This window comes from Phoca vitulina, unplaced genomic scaffold (assembly GCF_004348235.1).
Source record: "Phoca vitulina isolate PV1807 unplaced genomic scaffold, GSC_HSeal_1.0 scaffold55, whole genome shotgun sequence".
Lineage (NCBI taxonomy): Eukaryota > Metazoa > Chordata > Mammalia > Carnivora > Phocidae > Phoca > Phoca vitulina.
The window spans coordinates 5,241,130-5,249,285 of NW_022589758.1; the positions used below are offsets into that span (position 1 = coordinate 5,241,130).

At 39.1% G+C, this 8,156-nt stretch overlaps 1 protein-coding gene across 1 annotated transcript in view; it reads right to left on the reverse strand.

Annotated features, from left to right (window-relative positions):
- The window catches only part of ADGRG2 (adhesion G protein-coupled receptor G2), a 76,335-nt gene extending 68,560 nt beyond the window's left edge, over nt 1-7,775 (reverse strand). The window contains exon 1 of the mRNA XM_032389600.1: nt 7,743-7,775. The gene's annotated coding sequence lies outside the window, so the exon portion shown is untranslated. The remainder of the gene's footprint in view (nt 1-7,742) is intronic.
- Between the last annotated feature and the right edge of the window lie 381 nt (nt 7,776-8,156).

Below are 8,156 nucleotides of genomic sequence, written 5' to 3' on the forward strand. Positions count from 1 at the left end.
CATTTCTATCTTTTTGAGCTGGAACTTTTCTTCATCTTCCAGGGTAACTTGGGTTAGCTCAATGCTCTCCAGGTCATCAAGAAAGAAGATTTAAACAGCCACTGATTCTTAGCAAATTTTCGAGGTGCTGAGGATGGCTGGTAAGATCACATCAATTACAAAGAAAACTATCTGCTAGCATTTAAACAGTTAAAACCTAGACCTTGACGCTAGACAATCACTCATAGAAGATTTTCCAAGCTTCCTCATGGTCCTGGGCCCCCTTTTATGGTTGTGGACTCTGATGTAAATGGCACCCCTGGGGTTGTACGGTACACAAGCGACACGACTGTAGGCCATGGCCCTGTCTGTAACCCTCCAAGAAATTGTTCTAGATCTCTTCAATTTCTTTAAATATACTATCGTTTATCATATTTTTAAAGACACATATGTCATCAGTGCAACCCTGAATAGCAATAAATGATAAATTTATCTTTATCTAAATATAGAATAATTAAAGAATAAGACTTAAAAGTGGGGGGGCAATAGCTTGATACCACTTGAGGGCAGGTCTGGGTAAAGGTTATTCTCTATTACCTCTGATTAACTGGCATATTTCGATTATACCATGGCGGCTGTGATATATGCAATGATCAATATTTTTGACCGAAGTAACAAGAGGTGTGGTAATTGTTCCCTAAGTCTCCTAGAAAACTTTATGCCTTTGAGATATTTACATTGAGTCATAAGTGTTGGTTAACCAGACTTGCACAAGGGGAAATTTAAAAGGGAGGTGCTGAAGAGGTTCTCAGTGCAAATAAAGCAATTGACTTGGATCATTCAACTGTCAAAGAAGTCAGAGAATCTCAGGGTTGCTTTTTTTTCCCCCCTTGAGTCTCTGGTCATGTGTTTACTCTAAAAAAGGAATCCAGAAACTGTTAGTAAAAGCATAGTTAAATTTTATTTGAACTCTACTAAAAGACCCTGATATAGCAAATACCTCAGGAAAAAAAATTTCTTCAGTGTTCCAAGAATATGTTGGGTTCAGTTATTTAGACCAAACCTTCTGCTGAAGACAATCAAAAATTACAAATGACATATTAAGAGCATTTTCTTAAATATATCAAAAAGCTGACAAGATAGAAAAGAATCACCACGCCAAAGGTGAAGTGAAAGCAGGAACTCAGGGAGGTAATATAAACAAAGGAACCACTTATGCCTGAGGTTATGGGCCTAATGAAGTAAACCTGAGCTCCAGATATGAAATACAAAAGAAAAGTTCAGAGACATGGAGAAAAAAAAATACAAGGTCTAACATATATTTCAAATTCAAAAAGGAGGGGCACCTGGCTGGCTCAGTCGGTTAAGCATCTTGCCTTCGGCTCAGGTCATGATCCCGGGGTCCTGGGATCGAGCCCCGCATGGGGCTCCCTGCTCGGCGGGAAGCATGCTTCTCCCTTTCCCTCTGCTTGCCTCTCTGCCTACTTGTGCTCTCTATCTCTCTGTCAAATAAATAAAATCTTAGAAAAAAAATATCTGCTTGTACTCTTTAAAAATGTCAAAGGGTCCTGGGATTGAGTCCTGCATCGGTCTCCCTGCTCAGCAAGGAGCCTGCTTCTCCCTCTGCCTGCCGCTCCCCCTGCTTGCGCTCTCTCTGACAAATAAATAAATAAAATCTTTAAAAATTTTTTCAAAAAGGAAAAAAGAATCAAGGTTTGAAATAATAATGACTGAATGACCCCAAATTGGTGAAAACCATCTATCCACAGATTCAAGAAGCCTAAAGAATCTGTACAATAAATAAAAGGAAATCTACACCTAGACACAAAATAGTGAAATTGAAGAAAACCAAAGATAAAGAGAAAAACTTACAAGTAGCCAGAGAAAACCAGACAGTTTACCTTCAAAGGAGCATGTGATAGACTGACAGCTATCTTCTCAGAAGCAACAGTGGAAGCCAGAAGACAGACAAAAAAAAACTGTGATATTGTTCACTACCTGCAAATCCTCCCTGAAGCAAATCCCGAAAGATATACTCAGGCAAAAGATGTAAGATCTGAGATGCAACAAGGAATGAAGAACAAAGAAAGTGGTTACGTGTGACCAAGCCCATTCCTAACATTTGCGATACACAGGTTAGGAGTTTAAAAGGAGGTCCAGGGGTGCCTGGCTGGCTCAGTCTGTAGGGCATGTGACTCTTGATCTTGGGTTTGTAAGTTCAAGCCCCATTTGGGGCATAGAGCTTACTTAAAAAAATGTTTTTAAATAAAAAAAATAAATTAAAGGAGGTACAATTTGCCCTTATTCTTCCACTGAGGCTCCATCTCAAAATACAAGAGGTTTTGTGCACATGTATGTGGACAGCCCAGCCTGTACACCTAAACCCCCCTCTCTCCCTGCCAGCAGCTACCCCTTGGTCATCCCTTAGGTCTAAAGGTATGGACACCTGCAGCATGACTTGCCTGGGGGGAGAGGCCTGCTCAGGTCCTGGAAATAGGCACACAATGACTGGAGAGGGAATTCCAGGGTCCCAGGGTCCCATAGCAAGATCTAGGAGCAAGGGTTGGGGGCGGAGTGAAGCAGGTTCCAGGTGGGCATCATTTCTTTGTGTCACAAGCTTCTCACCCTTAGAGAGGGGTATGACTAGGGAAGGGTCAGAGAGGGGACCTCTAAAGCATGAGACACAGGCCAGAGGCCCCAACTGCCTAGAGCTAAGGGTGGTACTATATACTGGTAAATCCAAAAGAATGTGTTTTTTTTAATTATCTCATTTTATTTAAATGCAATTAATTAACATATAGTATATCATTAGTTTCAGATGTAGAGTTCAGTTATTCATCAGTTGCATATAACACCCAGTGCCCTCCTTAATGCCCATCACCCAGTGACCCCATCCCCCCACCCACCTCCCCTCCAGCAACCCTCAGTTTGTTTCCTATGATTAAGAGTCTCTCGTGGTGTGTCTCCCTCTCTGATTTCATCTTGTTTTATTTTTTCCTCTCGTCCCTTATGATCCTCTGTTTTGTTTCTTAAATTCCACATGAGTGAGATAATATATCTTTCCCTGATTGACTTAATTCGCTTAGCGTAACAAACGAATGTTGACTATATAAAACATTAACAATAATATCTTGCAGGGATAAGTCAAACATGATAGCATAAAAATGACAACTATATTATTTACATATACATTATATAATATAGATTATATATATCTCAATTAGGAGATGAAAAAATGAAATTAAGAAATTAAAGTCTTCCAAGGTCCTTATATTATATTAAATGAGGCTAAGGTATGGATTATCTTTAGACATTGAAAAGTTGGGTAGACATTGTGATTTTTATACTAGCTATTAAAAAATAGAAGTGCGGTATATAACATCCTAACAAGTGGATGGGGGGATGTTTAGAATATTCAGATAATTTGAAAGAAAGCTCCAAAAGGGAGCAAAAGAAAGAAAAATGATTAGGAAAAATAGAATATGGTAAATGTAAACATGCACATGAATCAATGATTCATTAAATATAAATGGACTAAATGATTCAATGAAAAAGCAATGATCATCAGACTGAAAAAAAAAAACACCAAAATTCAAATATGGTATTTATAAGGACACAACTAGAACATAATGATACAAGTTTGAAAATAAAAGGATGGGAAGATATGTAATGCCAATATTAATCAAAAGAAAATATGTTTATACTAATATCAGACAAATTATACTGTAAAGCAAAAAGCATTACCTGTAAATAAAATGGTTCATTCATAAAAGGTTAGATTCAATAAGAAGATGACAAATTAACGTCTCTATCATCAATTGGTAAAATTCAAATAAGAAAGTCACTAAGAATATAGAATATTTGAATGACACATTTAACCAACCTGACTTAAAGACCATCTATAAACCCTCCACTCCACTTGGGAGTAGTTATGAAAACCAAGCCATACAAGAAGTCTCAAAAATGTTTTACAGAACTGGAGAAGGAAAAAAGAGCATTTTCTCTGACTGCAAGACAATTAAACCATAATAAAAAGGTAAATTGTTATTTAACAAACTTACAGGTCAAAGAAGAAGTCATTACATGTATTAGAAAATGTTTGACTCGATCAATAATAAAAAAGACTGTATTTCAAAGCATGTAGGATAGAACTAAAGATCTTTGGAGTGAAATTTACATTTTAAATGTACATATTAGAGGGGCGCCTGCTGGTTCAGCCAGTAGAACATGCGACTCTTGATCTTGGAGTTGTAGGTTCCAGCCCCACATTGGATGTAGAGATTAGTTAAAAAGAAAATCTTTTAGGAGTGCCTGGGTGGCTCCGTCGGTTAAGCATCAGACCCTTGATTTCAGTTCTGGTCATGATCTCAGGTCATGATCACATCGGGCTCCACGCTTAGCAGGGAGTGTGTTTGAGATTCTCGCCCTCTGTCTCTGCTCCTACCCACCCCACCCCACTCCCATTCACTCTCTCTCTCTCAAGATAAATAAAATCTTTAAAAAAATAAAAAGGAAATAATAAAAAGCATTAAATAGTGATATATAAAAAAGACATAAAATAAAAGTTATTAACACAGCCAAGGTTGTTCTTTGGAGAGACAATTCTGGCAAAATTAAGAGGAGGGGAGGAGGGGGAGAAAGGGGAGGAAAAGAGAGTGAGCACCAGCAAATAATCAGTGGAAAGAATTTAAAAAGCGATATAATTGAAAATGCTATAAACATACAAGATATAAGGATCTTAGGGATAACATTATTCAATAATTTTGAAAATCTAGATAGAAATGGGCAAATCCCTATGCAAAACATAAAACTTAACCAAAAAGGAATCAAGAAGAAATCATAAACATGAGTAGGTGTCTAATCATTAGAAGTCTCAAAAATTTTCCAAAAGACAAAGAAAAGTCCAGTCCCTGATATTTTCACTGGTGATTCTATCAAATATTTAAAAAACAAGAATTCCAATCTCACAAAAACTCCAAGAATAGAGAAAGAGAGCACAGCCTAACTCATTTTTACCAGGCTAGGATAACCGTGGTGCCAAAACCTGACAAGGAAAGTCCTCACATTTTTACCCATTTTATAAATCAAATAAGACTATTTACAGAAGTCTCTGGAATGCTCACAGAAATGTCTAACAGCAATTTCAAATCTTGTAAACTAGGGTAATCAGTAAATAAATATAGGACAAAAGGAACCATTCCGAACTTCAGCAACAAAATTTTTTGAAGATGAAGTCACCAAGAACTAAAGCCAGCAACGCTGTAGTAAGAGAAATGACATCTCATATGCCCAAAAAAGCCCATGTCCTAACGACAACAGAAACTGGGTTAAGTGGTAAGTGCTGCATATGAACTCCAAAATGGCAGCTTTGTGTATCATTTGTCATTGCACAAAGTCAGGTCAATGGGGAACCATCCAGCATGATGGTAATATGAAGCTTTCATGTCTCTAGAAGCAAATGGAAGGACATGATTTGTTTGGTCTTTGCATTGCAAAATGATTTCCTTAATAAGCATTAAGTGCTTTCTAATGCGGCGGGGGGGCGGGGGGTGGAGGGAAGCTTTATTCAATAAAACAAGTGAATCATTATCAGATGTGCAAGATTAGAAATAAATTGTGCACTTAAAGTAAACAAATACAAAACTCTGTGAAAGGTCCGATATTTTCCAACTCCCTCACTCATGTCCAAACTCCTCCACTGTCCTACCTGCAATCGCCCAGCCTCTTTCAGCCTCTTCATTACCCGATGTGTGAAGACCCAAGGCAAAGCGAAAGCCCGCTTCGTCTCTGCCCTCATTCTTCAGGCTCCTTTCCCAGTGCATGGTTAAGTATGTTGAACAAGCGCATGCCTGGTAGAGCCAACGGCCTGCCTTCGAACCCAGGGCTCCACCACTTACAGGGTAACCTTCACCTGTTCCTTAAGCTCTCTGGACCTCAATTCTTCATCTAAAAATTGGAGGTCATGATAAAATCTACCTCACAGGGTTCTGTAGAAATGAAATTAAGTACTATAAGGAAGACTTAGTATAGTCAAAAAGTGTTAGCTATTATTACAAGCAGAATTATAAGACAAGTTTACAGTATCCTCTGGTGCTAAATGTAAATAGATTTGGGAATTATTTCCCACATTCATTCATCTGGTTTATAAAACTGTGTTGAGGTTCTATTACATGCAAGGTACTACGCTTGGGACTTACGATACTACAACAAACAAGACAGATATCTTTCCTGCCCTCGAGAACTTATAGCTACTATGTACTTAGATTCATGGGTCATCGGTGTAGCCAAAGAAATAGTGACTTTTTTTTTTTTTTTTAACGTTCTCGTCATGGTCCATGAGACTCAGCTTAGCCCAAAAAGAACACCAAGGCAGCGGAACACAATATCCTTGCCTGAACAGACTCCGTCTCCACCTCACCCCAAGCCCAGCAGCACGCAACTCCACCCACAGCAGGCACTCGGAAAAGACTTTTTTAATTGATTTGGTCTGGAATCTGTTGCCGCAGGGTAATTCCATCAATATGTAGAGGAGAAAAATAGGAGACTCTCCTTAAAAGTACCCTCAAGATGGTGATCTACACTGGGGGATAGGGACAGGGATGGGGCAGAAGTACATGGTTTGTATCATCAGAAGATCTTATTTGATTAGAAGTGAGGTACTAAGAAAAGCAAACCACCCACCAGTATTCTGTGCCCTTCCTGGCCTTTGTCATCACGCCACGCCAACTCCCGCTTCAAGTCCCAGCTTGGCCATTTGCCAGCTGGGTGACTCTGCTCAGATATTTTAACCTCATCCATAATAATAACGTATCAGCATTTAACATAATACCTATGTTGTTATTTATCATTTCAATTATAAATCATTATAATTTTTATTAATTGCAATTAATACTTGCATTGGTTATAAGATTTCTATTGTTTATACCAGTGAAGTCCCAGAAATAACCAATATTTAGGAGTCTCAAAGGAAACAGGAAGTGTAAGTCAGTAGTGGTTTAAAAATTTCTGTGTAGAAGAGAGCTGGGAGCTGAAATATGGTTGGGAGGAGCCTTTGGAAGCTGCATGGGCACAGCACTTTAAGTAAAAAAGAGAACGTTCAAGGACACCTGGGTGGCTCAGTTGGTTAAGTGACTGCCTTCAGCTCAGGTCATGATCTCAGAGTCCTGGGATCAAGCCCCGCATCAGGCTCCCTGCTCAGTGGGGAGCCTGCTTCTTCCTCTTCCTCTGCCTGCCGCTCTCCCTGCTTGTGCTCTCTCTCTCTCTCTCAAATGAATAAATAAAATCTTAAAAAAAAAACAAAAAAACAAATGTATTTTAAAAAAGAGAGAGAGAACGTTCAATAGTCCATTTCAAAGCATGAGAAGAGCTGTTGGAGACAGGGAAGCCAGTCCAGGGAGAAAGAAGGAAAGAGGAAGAGTGAAACCAAATCCCAAAGAGTTCTCTGGAAACAATCGTTTTCCTTCCCCAGATTTCACTGCACCAAGTGACTTCAAAATCTGTACCCACTTCTGAAAGTTCTTAAAAAACAACTGGATTAGCAAGAAGAAATGGATCCACAATAGAATACGCAAAGAAAAGAAAATGTCTGAAGAAGAAGGCTCCAAGTAGGAGTGAGGAGTTAAAGACAAAACCAAACAAAAAAGAATACAGTGGTTAAGGGATAGGGATTTGAAATGAAGGGAGGTCATTTGAGAGAAAAAAAAAAACAAACAACCAAACATGTTATTTCTACACCATTATCACGTAAAAAAAGCCTCACTCACCTGGCAGCAGGAAATTCAAAAGAAAAGATGGAGAGACTCTGCACAAATCTGAAAATGAGAAAAAGAAAATTAGATCAATGTAAAGTGGGCCCTCTTGGCACCGTAATGCTTCAAGCTACCGTCAGCCCGTTGGCTGTGGCCTGCAGACCCCCTGCTGTATACAACGGCTTGAACTTGGAAGCAGAGATAACAAAAGCAATGGAGGAAGCAAACCCTGCTCCCAAAGAACTCATTTTCAACTGCAAGACCAGCCTGAAGCTGGTGTTGGGGCTGACCGTGTTAGTGTTTTAGTAGCGTGTATTACTGCTCAGTCTCAGGCTTCATTAACAGCATGGCAGGGGCACCGGACAATGTAGTGATCGGATCTGGGGGGGAGGTAGTACCTTCTAGAGACCATGCTTTGTTAGATACTTC